We start from the raw sequence: 13,701 nt of genomic DNA on the forward strand, positions 1-13,701 counted from the left end.
TTGCAGCTTTGTTTTTTGCTATAACACCCCCAGAGATTAACATATTGCACGGCACATAGAAGGTCTCCAATAAATAAATGTGGGATGAAAGCATGAATGAATAGCAGGGTGGTGGAGAGGTATTGAAGCCAGGCAAACTTCGGGAGTTCAAAACATAGTTCCACACTTAACATGTAACTTTTCTCTGCCTCAGTTTTCTTCTCTGTGAAATGGGGACAATACTACTTGGCTTGGTCAGGGTTCAGCTGCAGATAACACAAAACGTCCCAGATATTTTAAGCAGAAAAGGATTGAAGACAGGGAATCAGGTGCTTGTAAAATTGTTAAATGATGGGAGGAGCAGGCTCTAGGGTCAGCCCCTACAAATAAGTTCCAAAATACCAGCACCGTACTGACCTACTAAGAGAATTCCTACATCTGTCAGTCAGAAATCTGGGGAAACAGGAGGTCACTGTCTCAAATGCTGAATTCAGGATCACCTCTCCTTAGATGTAATCCAAGAGCAGGAAGCCACCGGAATTGTTGGCCTCAAGAACACCTGAAATGCAGCAATCTGGAAACTATCATCACAACTGCTAATTCCAGAGTCAACTGGATCTGCACTAGGAAAATAGATGGCTCACTTACGTCTCCTCATCTCCCTACCTAACTCATCAAGGAGTTCAGGTTTCAAGAAATCTGATTGGATGAACTAAAATCACATGCAGACTATAGCCACAAAGTACTCTGGGAAATGTAGTTTCCAGCTTCTCAGCTGCTGCAGTATAGGAAGTAATTCTAGAAGGGGGTACAGTGGACGTTGAGCAAGCCAGGGTATAGTATCCTCCATAGGATTTAAATGAGATTGTTTATAAAAAGTGCTTTAGCACAGAGCTTGGCACATGATGAGCACTCTAAATGTTGGCTATTACTATTTTACCTAAGAAGATTGATCACGTTAGCTTGAGTGGTGACCTTTCACACATATTTTGTGAGCGCTACAGGCGTAGAGTAACAAATTTAATCAACTAGCCCCACAAAGTTTAACACTGTTATTTTTAGTACTGGACATTGGAGAGCCATGCACCCCTCCCCATGCCCCACACTCCTGGCTTTCTTCAGATGACTGAAAATGAAGGCAAAACTTTTCTTCTAGTCTTCCAGTTAAACGCCGCAGTGCTTCTGCTCAGGACTTCCCCAGAGCCCACACTCCTGGAATCCACAAGACATGCGGTTTGGCAGATTGCTTCAAGCTGCAATTATCAATAGAATCCTCTCCAATTGTTTGTCCTTCGTTCTTTTGGGGCAGGGCATGTAGTTGTGTGTGTTTCTTTTGCATGGGGAATGCTCATTCCAGTGGCCATCTACTCCCTCCTCCTCAGTTGGGTGTCTTTTCGTCTCTGGGATCAATTCTAGTCCCCTTTGCCTCCTTTCACCCTTCCCTGGGCAAGTCCTCTGAGGACATTTCTTTCATGTCAGACAAGTCAATCCACAATGTTTTGGGTGCACCATCTCCATACTTAGGTCCTGTAGATCAACAATATTCAAGTTCTCCAGGAACTTACAGTTTATCTAGGAAGATCCATGGGGTGCTCTGGGAACACAAAATAGAGGGACCTAACCCATATTTTGGTTGGGGATCATGGAAGATGTCTCTGAAAATAAAAGTATAAGCTGACACTGAATGAAACAGGATGAATGGGAGTTAGCTAAGTGACATGGGCTTAGAGCTTCTCAAGAGTATTCTATGGAAAGAAAGAAATATACACAAGAATCTCCACCTCCTTCCCAATAGGTTAGTGGTTAAAGATAGATTGTTGAGACAACCAAACTGAGGGTCGAGTTTCTGTTCTCCCACTTATGGGTAATACACAGCAATCCCATTTGCCTTGGAGAACTACTTGTCTGCCTTCGAATGCAGTTGTGGTGGGGTCGTCAAGCCAGGTGCCCTTCCCTGGCCAAGTTGTGAGCAGATGAAACAGTCTAGACCCATCAGATCCTCTCCCTGGAATTTGAATTTTGAGAAGGTTGAAAGAAAGCCTGGAAAACGCTCAAGTTATCATAGAGGTGTTGGGCTCTCAACCACCCATTTTAGGATACTTTGGTTTCTGTCTTTTCTGAAATTGTTTCTTTAGTTTTTTTTCCTCTCAATTCTGTGAGATACCCCATCTTTCCTGATAAATTTTATTTTTTTGCCTGAGTCAGTCTCTGTGGTTTGCAACTAAGAAATCTTATGGGATACAGGAGGGAACATGTTTTCTTGGCTAAAGAAAGTTCTTTGATAGCAGATTGGAGTGAAACACAAGAGTACCAAGGGAGGTGTAGATGGAGACTAGTAAACAAAAGCATCCCGAAACTGTTCAACATTAAAAATAAATACAGCACTGAGAAATTAGGAAAGAACAGAAGAGAGGAGGGGAAAATTCAGTGGAACAACATGGTGAAGTTGTTTGTACTGCTACAAAGAAGACCTCCTGTCTCCCTAAACATTTCTCCCTAAAGCATTTTCTACACACAAAAATGCTGAATATAAATGGTTTTGTGTGTATGTGTGGGGGCCAGGCAGTGGAAATGGGGAAAGGGATTTTGTTCCATATTTGTATTGTCATGGTGTGAAACAATGACAACTTATGTGGAACTGAGATTTCAATTCAAAGATGATGGTAGCATAGAGCCCAAGTTAACCACGAGACTATAAACCTCTCTAGGAATTTTCAGACGTGCATCCATGGGCAATGGGATAGGAATTTGAGATCATCTTAGCTGGACATTTTTAGGACAGAATAATCCATAAGTTGAAGTCTGTTTATACATTTATGTCTTAGGAAAAAACCCTGGTGGAAAGATACACCAAAATATTAGTAGCAGATGCTTTGCATGGTGGGATTACATTTGATTTTTATTGTACTCAGTGTGCCTTTTCATATATTCCAAAATTTCTATAATAAACTGTAATGGGAAAAATACTATTTAAAGCATGATCATATACATGATCCTTTTACCTCACAAGATTGAGGTGAGGACCAAATTACATAACATGTGTAAAAGTCTCTGATACATGTGAGGGGTGATTATTGATACTCCTTCTGTATTCAGAGCTGGTGCTGCTTACAGAGCCCATCTGGATGGGCAAAGCTATATGGGAACAGCCTTGCTGACTGGGCGGAGATGGCTTTGATGCTTTATCAATTCTCCTTCCAAGCACTGTGGCCTCCTCAGCAGCATTATTGCTTCCAGGGGAGCTGACATTGTGCTAACAGGTAGGGGCGTCTCCTACCCTGAATAACCGATGGTACCTGCAGGATGTACACAAGAGTAGTCCTACCAACTCTTGAAAAAGACACATGGCAGCCTGGAGAAGCCTTTCACAGACACTCATAGCCAAGATAGGCTTCTCTGGCATCCAGCATGCCAGCCTCCAGCACCCAGGATGGCACAGCTAGGACAATTCTTTGTACGACAGGGCCAGGCCCTCTGAGTCAGCATTAGCTATGACAAGTGGCCTAACAGTCAGTATTCAAGGCTTGGCAACACGCAGAGGGTGGCCCTTTGGGAGCCCTGCCCAGGTGAGGTCCTAGAAACAGTGGCTCCCTACATTTGGGTTCCCGACAAGGGCCTAGGAAGCCATTGGCTTCACAGGGGCAAGCCTCTGGGACCAATATCAGAGTGTGATATCTTTCCACCAACCTTTTGGGGTGTGGGCATCCTTGAGAACTCTGGGCGACTTTATCCATGATGGCTCAGCTAATGTTAAAAACTTAGAGGCAACCAGCTAGTTCTAAGGATGATTTAGAGACCATCAACTGATGAGTGGGCAGTTCAGCTCAAGTTCAAATCCTTCTCCTTTGTTTAATAGCTCCTTAGACCTTGGGGAAAAGTTAATTGTCTCCTCACTTGCATTTCCATCCTACTTTGTGCATATCTCATTTATAGCATTTATCACACTGTGTAAAAGTTATGTGTATATATATATTTCCTTATCTTTGCTCAGAAGACTGTGAGCTCCTAGGGAACAGGGAATAAACATTGTCCACCTGTCACAGTGCTTGGCATATAGTAGCCTCAGTCACTGTCTATGAGTAAATGATTTCTTCTTCTATTCATTCAACAAATATTTATTACATATCCCCTCTGGGCCAGGCACTGCACAAGGCATTGGGACACAGCAATGAATGAGACAAAAACCAGCTTCCATGGAGCTTCCCTTCTAGTGGGGAAGACAGAGGAACACAAATACATTGTCATATAATAGATGTCAAATGTCGGTGAATGTCCTGAAGATAAATGATGCCAGGTGGAAGCGAGCACTATTTGAGATGTGGGTGGCCAGGAAAAGCCTCTGTGAGATGTCACATTTGAGCAGAGGTTGAGTAAGGTAAGAGAATGAGCTATTCCCAAATCTGGAGAAAGTGTGTTCTCTGTAGAGGGGCAGGGAGAGGAAAGCTCTGGGTAGGAGTAACTCTGATGTGTTCTAGGATCAGAATGAGGCTGGACAGGAATGGGAGAGTGGTAGGAGGTGAGATTAAGGGGACCCACAGGAGCTGGGTGATGCAGGGCCTGGTAGGCTGTGGAGAGGAGGCTGGATTCTATCCTGAGTGAGAGGACAAGCCATTGCAGGGTTTTGAGCAGGGGAATGATGTGTTTTGATTAGTTTTAAACTGCTTTGTGAGTTAACTGGAGAAGATCAAGGGTAGAAGCAGTGAGAGCAGTCAGGAGCTGATTGTTAGACCAAAAAGACGCTGAGGCATTTGGCTTGGATGATCACGCCCTGGACTACAGAGGTACGGAATGTGGTCTGGCGCAGGATGCATTTGCCTGTCTGTTTTAGGCTGCAGGAAGTAGGCAGGCTCTTAGCTAGAAAAGAGTTTAGGGCTGGAGCCCCAATGTCCAGCTCCCAGCATTCCTATGGAAATCTGGGCAAGGCAAGAAATAAACAGGCTCAAGGGTCAGAGCCGACAGACTAGTGGGCCCTGGGTGTCTGACTGCTCCTTGAAGGAGGAAGGGGAGGATAGGTGAGGTTGGGTGGTGGAGAACACCATGACAACTCAGCCCAGGACCCACCCTGCCCCCAGCTCACATTGTCCCCAGGCCACACCAGGTGGTACAGGGGCTGGGATGCTGGCAGCAAAACGCGCTGTTCTTCGCTGCAGCACCAGCAGCTGCTGCATCTCCACTGACCCTAGGCCTTGACTGACGATGGGGGGAAAGGAAATCATAGCAAAATTAAGACCCCTCCCAAGGCAGGTCTCGTTCTCCAGCGTGCTGATAAAGGCAGGAACGCAGAGGTACCTCCTTGGGGAGACAGGACACCATCTGTCGTCTCCTGGGCTCTCCAGAAACAGCTGGCTGCACAGTTTTCTTGTGGAAATCAGCCCTGAGAACCAAAGGCTGAGCACTCCTCTCCAAACCAAGGTCCTCCAGCCCCTGGGTGTCACTTTTATTTACTCCTTGTTACTGGGGGCTGCCAGGAACAGCAACTAAAATGCTCACGTAAGGGTCTGGGGAGATTTATTCCACTGCCATCTTAGTGCTCGTTAAAAAGCATGTAAAAAAGGATGCTGGGAGGTGATCCAGAGCAGACCCAGCTGAGAGAGTGCAGAACTCCTACACGGAAACTACCAAGGGGTATTTATGACCATCAGAGCCAGGTCAGATGGCTCTGCCTAGTAGCCAGGGCCCTCAGAAACCCAGATGAACGTCCCCAGCACCCCCCAGCATTCTCTCACACACCTCCTTCACCAAAACCCTTTTCCCTCAACCAGCCATGGCCTCAATGTCTACCCCCTCCCCAGCCACACTCATTTCCTGCACCCCCTCCCTCACCTGAAGTGTCCTCTCAGCCTTCCTAAGTCTTTTCCATACTGAAAGCTGCACAGTCAAGTCTCACCCTTAGCAAAGTCTACACTCACTGGTTTGGCTCATGTAAAACATTCTGTGGCAGACAGACTCATGGCCCACCAAAGATGTCCGTGTCCTACTCCCTTGAATCTGAGACTATGTTCCCTTTCATGGCAAAAGGGACTTTGCAGATGTGATTAAGTTAAGGGATGAGGGGATGAGGAGATGATCCTGGATTGTCTGGGTGCACCCAAAGTCATCCCACATGTCCTTATAAGAGGGACGCAGGAGGGTTCAAGTTGGAAAAATGAGATGTGACGACAGAACCAGAGGTTGGAATGATGCGCTTTGAAGATGGAGGAAGGGGCCACGAGCTAAAGAATGCAGGTGGTCTCCAGATGCTGGACGAGGCAAAGCACTGGATTCACCCCTGAAGCCTCCGGCAGGAATGCAGCCCGACCAACACCTTGACTTTAGACTTCTGACTTCCAGAAATGTAAGAGAATACATTTCTATTGTTTTAAGCCACTGAGGTTGTGGTAACATGTCACAGCAGCCATAGGAAACTAGTGCGTTCTCCCTTTCCTGAATGTGCTTCTGCCACTCATTTCGCTCTTTCATCACATTCTGCCTCACAATGTTCCCCAGATCCAGTTCTCGTCTCCTCAACTGGCCTGGATGACCCCAGGAATTCAGGGGACACAACTTACATAGCTTTTGCTCATTCTCCGGGCTTAACATAGGGCTTAGCACGTAATGAGCACTCTACATATACCTAGAGAAGGGACCAGAGTCAAATGGGGAGAAGCCCGTTTAAGAATGGGAGCCTCAAGGCTGTCCGTGGGTATGTGCACTGCACACTTCCGCCCTGCCTGGCTTGCTGAATATGTTCTTACATTTAAGAATTTTCTAGGGCTTCCGTGGTCCAGGCACTGTGCTAGGTCTTAGGGATACAATGGTGAGCTGGACAGGTAGGGCCCCTTTTATAGGAAGTTTGTAGGCTAGTGGGAAAGACAAACAGGCAATAACAGTGACCTATGCTATGGGGAGCTATGGGAACCTAGCAGAGGCAACTAAATTGGTCTATACAGTCAAGGAAGGCTCCCTGGAGGAAATGACACTGAAGGTGAGATCAGAAGAATGGGTAAGAGTTAAGTCAGGTGGAGAGAGCAGAGAGGGTGATGGGATGGGGTCCTAAGAAATAATATACAAAACAATACAGAAGAAGATATTTTTTCACCCATATTCATGGCAGTATTATGCACCATAGCCAAGAGACAGAAACAACCCAAGTGTCCACTGATATATGAATGGATAAACAAAATATGGTATACACATATAATGGAATATTATTCAGCCTTAAAAAGGAAGGAAATTCTGACATATGCTACAACATGAATGAACTTGGAGGACATTATTCTAAGTGAAATAAACCAGTCACAAAAGGACAAATACTGTATGATTCCACTCCTGTGAGGTACTTAGAGTAGTCAAATTCATACAGACAAGAAGTAGAATAGTGGTTGCTGGGAGCTAGAGGGAGGAGAGATGGGGAGTTATTGTTTAATGGGCACAGAATTTCAGTTTTGCAAAATGAAAAGAGTTCTGTGGATGAATGGTGGTGACAGTTGCACAACAAAGTGAATGTACTTAACCACTAAAGCGTACACTTAACAATGGTTAAAATGGTAAATTTTAATTTTAAATATTTTAGCACAATAAAATAGTTAACTAATTAAAAAAAAAACACAAAGGCTAGGAAGAGGCTCTTACCTCTGGACACAAGTAGCTATGATCATCATTAAGTATCTCCCACCTATAAGGACAAACAAGACCTACTTCCTGCCTTGGAAGCCTCACAGTTAACGAGAGAGAAGTCCACGTAAACAAATGGAACTCCTTTGTTGGAGTTCTAGCTTCCACCATTGTCCATTGTCCTTGGAGGTCCTTCGTTCCACCATTGTTAGAGTTTGCTTCCTATCCACCAAGCTGCAGTTTTCCTTATTTCCGGTGTCTCTATGGGAGTACCCCAAACAGCTGGGGTATTTCACAAACAAGCCGTGCTGGTGACTCTGTCAGGGGTGCTGTCTCTTCCTTACTTCTCTGTAGACCTCTGGAACATGGGTGCCTCTAGTAGTGACTGACTGAGACGCCCACACAGTGAGTCACTGGCTTGCAAATAGTTTTGGATGGTCCCTGGGCAGCTACATGTTCCCCACCAGTGCAGTTAGGAGTTTCCTTAATGTCTCCTCCAGCCGAACTTCACTGATCATCTGTTCCTGTAGCTGGTGGGGAAATGGACACCCTTAGGGCCCAGATGCTTCAGAGGGGGTCCACAGCAGACGGACAGAACATGTAATCACACAGGGCTCTTGCCTGGCTCCTTTCTCCAGCAGAGGCCCTAGATTCACTAGAGGAGGTGGAGAGTGACAAGATGGAGATGGCTTCCAGGGTAGCCTCACTCTGCACTAAGGTCTCTTATCCCCTCCAATCCTCAGAACATGTGGCTGAGCCTAGCTCACTTTCTCAGACTCATTATTCACTTATGGAGATTTCTTTCTATACGTTCTCTTTTTCTCTCCTTTCGATGAGTACCCTTGCCCATTCAGTCTATCAGACATATCTATGAATCTCTGAATTCCATGTAAAGTAAAGGCTCAGATTCTTTCCCATGGAGCTCCCAGGCCCCAGGGAAATCAGAGGTTATTGTTGACACCTATAACTGAGTCTCAGAACGTTTCCTGACAGTTGGAGCGATTTTCTCTGCCCAGAGCACAAAGAAGGCCTCCAGGGGAGTGTTGCTTAACCTCAAAGTTGTCATATTCTAGTCTCAGCTAAGCCACCCTTTTACACCAATCTGTACTACAATCTTATAAGTGTTTTCTTAGCACTTTTGAATTACATGGTACAGAAGAACAGAGGCAGGAGAGACTGATTCTGTCTAGGGGAGGTTGTTCAAGAGAAAGGAGTAGAGATGAGGGGACATCACTACTCCTTGACATCAATGGAACAGCATGCATGGTAGTGCAGAGCCCTGATATCATCGTCTCATTATTGTTCACATTCACATGTTCTACAGGTCAAACCTCTTCCTGAAACACAATGAGGGCACACAATCAGGAGGAGACAGCATGGGTTAGTGGGAAAGCCTTGGACCCGGAGCCAGAGGACCTGGGTTCACATTCTGACACCCCCTAGGTCCTTTAGCCTCTCAGCACTTTGGTGTGACACCTTCAGGAAGGCACGCCAACACCAATACCTTCGCTGCCTTCCGCACAGGACTTCCGGGAGAGCCAAATGGAATGGCATATGAGAATATGATTCGAAAGTTGTTTAATGTTCTACAAATATAAAATAAGAATAAAAAGAGTAGTAAAAGAATACAAAGAATATTTATCATAAAAAAGAATAATGATAAAAAGCTCAACATAAATCAGCCCATTAATGGGCCTATGAAATGGCTGATTACTATCTTTGAAATAGCACATTACGGATATTTTTCATGGCCAGTGAAGACTTAGATTGGGGAGAAAGATCCCAAAAATCCACATACAAGTGTCCATCTGGGTTACGGGTCAGGAAGGATAGAGGATGTGTCCTCACACATATCCGTGAGCAGGTATCCTGAGTGACACGAGCATCAACCCACTGAGCTAGTTGCTCCAAAACTAAACAAATCTTAAAACATGCATTATGTCAGGTTTTCATTGAATGCAAGAGTCAACAATCGGTCACTTTTTCCACTTGAACCTCACCTTCTAAAACAGGGTTCCTCTGAGAACAGAGACTCGCTCCCCATTCCTCCAACCACAGGCTTGAGTCGCCCCTCACTATTTCCCTCCCTAATTCTCTTTTGAAGGAGAGTCTACCCCTACTCACTGTGTGATGCAGGAATTAAAGGAGGCTACTGGGAGAGAGGGTGGCTCACACCACATTCAGCTAAGTGAGAGAGTTGTTAACAGTAGGTCGGGGAATGTCAGGTAAGCCGAGCAGGCCCTGCGTTGCCATGGAGTTTGTTGAATTAGACACAGAACAAGGAGATGCTGCTAAGATGAGGTGACCCTGGCTGCCTGAGTTACACACTCTCCCTGCCAAAGGGGCACACATGAAGCCTGCTGGAAAATCGCCTGGCCTGGGCTTGCTTCTCCTTTCGCTTGTGGGTATTTGGGTTCCGGGGCTGGAGAGCGAGTGGGGTATCTTATGTTCAGGGGGCACCAGTGGGAAGATCGAGCTAGAGAGTCTGACCTGAAGCCCTTATATAGCACCTGGGTGGAAAATGGGGAAACCAAAGGCAACCAGCAAGTACCAAGTATAGGACCAGGGCCAACATCGTGAGTTGGAGCCGACCAGAGCCAGTGTGCACAGAAAACAGGTGTAAACAATGGCCGGTAAGGGACCTACATACCAGTCTTGCCTTTGTTGACTGTCAGCTACAAGATGTAGGGAGTATAAGGGTGGCTTAAAGTGCAAAGCCTGGGTGTCAGGGCCCTTCTTCACCCTTGAAACCAGTTACGTACATTTTTAGCTTTCTTTTTCTCACCATCCACACTCCCACCTCCCCACACAGGATTTCCCTTGCGGCTGAAAAGTTTTCACAGTTAGCCCACATTTCTCAGATCTGCTTGGCCAATGGGCCCATTGTTTGATGTGAAACTCACCCTTAAGAAGAGAAATCAGTTCCCATACTGGGTGCAACCTCATGCTTTATCACCTTTTGACACGCAATCCCACAGATGGGCTTCTGGTGTAAGTTGCTAAGAAGCGTTTATCACCGAAACACTTGCCCATGTTTTCATGGAAGAGGAAGCAGAACTAAACTGCCTCCAGAAAAAGCGTAGGTGGATGAAAGCCCATAATGATACTTGACTCAAGGCTTGTATTGTGTTTTATTATTGCTGATATTAAAGCATGATAAGCAATATTCTAGTTAATTTATCATTGGCCTTCACCTTATGCTTTTGCAATATTTACAATTTTTCCCCTCCCATTCCCCAGGAGAGAATAGCAAATATTTTACTTTATTAAGCACTTTATGGTTAAGATTTAGAGGTGTAAGACCTAGTGTTTAGCAAGTTCCCGGTGTTAGAGTTTTAGAAGTGGCTTTGGTGTTTTTCAGGTTTCTTTTGTGAGCTAGGCAGTTTCTCCAGTCTAGGCTCTCTTCCTTTTCTCAGTATCCAACTTATTCAATCACTACTTTAGAAGTGATTTAGTGATTTAGAAGTACCAGGTACTCTTCTAAATGCTGAATAAAGCAATAAATAGAACCATCAAAAATCCCTGTTCTCATTGGGTTTACATTCTACTGGGAAAAATCAATAATAAACAAGATAACTAAGTAAAATATATAGCAGCCAATGGTGTTATTTGGATAAAAAAATAAAGGAGAGAATGTGAATATAAAAATTGGGAAGTAAAGGATAAAATTTGAGATGTTGGTCTGAAAAAAACCTTACAGAAAAAGTGACATTTGAGTAAAGACCTAAAAGGAAGTGAGAGAGCTGGCCATGTAGATACTGGGGAGAAGAACATTCTATGTAGAGAGAAAAGCAAGTGCAAAGGCCCTGAGGCAGGAATGTGCTTGGCATAGCTAAAAAACAGCAAGGAGATCAGCAAGGCTGGAGCAAAGTTAAGTAGAGAGTAGAAGGAGATGAGGTCACAGAGGAAATAGGGAGCCAGATCGTGCTGGGCTCTCTGAGCCGATGTAAGGCTTTTACCCTGGGGCTTGGGGAGCATCAGAGGCTTTTGAGCAGGATCACTCTGACTGCCATATTAAAAATAGAGTATGAGAGGGGCTGGTCCGGTGGCACAAGCAGTTAAGTGCCCGTCCTCCCCTGCGGCGGCCCGGGGTTCGCCGGTTCGGATCCCGAGCGCACACTGACGCACTGCTTGGCAAGCCATGCTGTGGTGGCGTCCCATATAAAGGGGAGGAAGATGGGCACAGATGTTAGCCGAGGGCCAGTCTTCCTCAGCAAAAAAAGAGGAGGATTGGCAGATATTAGCATAGGGCTGATCTCCTCACAAAAAAAAAAAAAAAAAAATAGAGTATGAGAGACCAAGAATAGAACCAGGGAAAATAATTAGGAAGCTAATGCAATAATTCAGGCAAGAGATAATGGTGGCTTGGATCAAGGTAGTGACAGGGAGGGTGGTGAGAAGTTGTTGAATTCTGGGTATATTTTGAAAGTAAGAGTGAGAGGATTTTTTGGCAGATCAGATGTGGTGAGTGAGAGAAAGGGAAGAGTCAAGGATATCACCAAGACTTTGAGCCTGAATAATGGGAAGAATGGAGTTGCCATAAATGGAGATAGAGGAGGTGCAGGAAAGAATAGTTTAGAAGGGAAGATGAGGAGTTCTTGCTTGGACATGTTGGCTTTGTGATGCCAGTACAGTTCTAGTGGGTCAAGTACCAGTTGATATATGGATCTGGAGCAGAGGGGAAAGAATGCGTTAGGGACAATGTTTAAAGCCACAAGACTGATGAGCTCCCCAAGGCAATGTGTGTGTGGGTAGGAAAGAAAAGAGCTCCAAGGACTAAGCCCTGATGAGCAGCAACATTTAGAGGTTGGATATATGAAGAGGAATCAACAAAAGTGACTTTATGCAAAGCAGCCAGAAAATTTAAAGGAAAACTAGTAAATATGGTATCCTGGAAGCCAAGTGAAGAAAGTGTTTCAAGGAGGAGGAATCGACTGGGTCGAATGTTTCTCTTGATAGGTCCAATATATGAGGGGTGAGAAGTGGCCATTATGTTTCAGGTGATCTTGACAAGAGGTTCTGGTGAAGTGGCCGGAGAAAAAATTCCTGATTGGAGGGTGTCAAACAGAGATGGGAGGAGAGAAATTAGAGAAAATGAACATAGACAACTTTTCAGAGGAGTTTTACTGCAAAGGGAAAGAGACAAATGGAGGTGACTGCACGAGGAGTGGGTGTAGAAGGAGATGTTTTTTATAAAATATGGGAGAAATCACAGCATGTATGAATGCTGATAAAAATGATTCAGAAGAGAAGAGAAAGATGATGCTTCCAGAGAAAGAGAGGATAGTCACTGGAGAAATGTTCTTGAATAGGAGTGAGGAGGTAGGCTCCAGTACATGGATGGAGATATTGGCCTTGCTTGTGTCATGGGTAGTTCACGCTCCTTACTAGACAAAGGGCAGAGTTTATGCATTTATATGCAAATGATTTATTTATTTATCTTTTGCATATAAAGGGTTTGGAAAAGTAGGATATCAGCTCCTGGACAGATAACTGTAAGTAGTCTTTGGCCACTGAAAAACCATGCCAACAATGCCAGAATCCCATGGGGGAGAAGAGGCAGCACTACGGATTAGAAAATATATTGATGATGAAATTTGAAATAATTTGGTAGATAGAAATAAGGCTAGGACACAAGGCTTTCTGGCTCTTTGTACCTATATCTTTCTAGTACCTTGATATGAGTCAAGGAAGCAAAATATTTCCTTATACTAGGGATTAACCTAGTGGCTTATTTTAAACTATAGACCCAAAGGACATGTTATGACCAAGTACACAGTGCCGGGAACAGAATAGTTACTCCCTAAATACTTGTTAATGAACAAACACAGGAATGCATGAGAGCGTGAATAAATGAATGGCAATCTTGCCCTTGTATCTGATATCAACCTACAAAAGGTAAGCAGTTGCTCCATACAATTTGTCTGCCTTAGAAAAATACTGTAGAATAGTTGAGGTATCACAGGCTTTGGAGTTGGACAGATGTAAGTTTGATTCCCAGGTTGCATCTCAGTTAGATGTGTTCTTTAATCTACATGAGTCTTATTTGTTAAATGGGAATAGCAAAACTTCCTAACTTAGAGATGCTGTCGTGAAAATGAAATCAAACAAAGAATATTAAGTACCCAG

The sequence above is a fragment of the Ceratotherium simum genome, chromosome 7 (genome assembly GCF_057802395.1).
Source record: "Ceratotherium simum simum isolate JZ-2026a chromosome 7, ASM5780239v1, whole genome shotgun sequence".
NCBI classification, from domain to species: domain Eukaryota; kingdom Metazoa; phylum Chordata; class Mammalia; order Perissodactyla; family Rhinocerotidae; genus Ceratotherium; species Ceratotherium simum.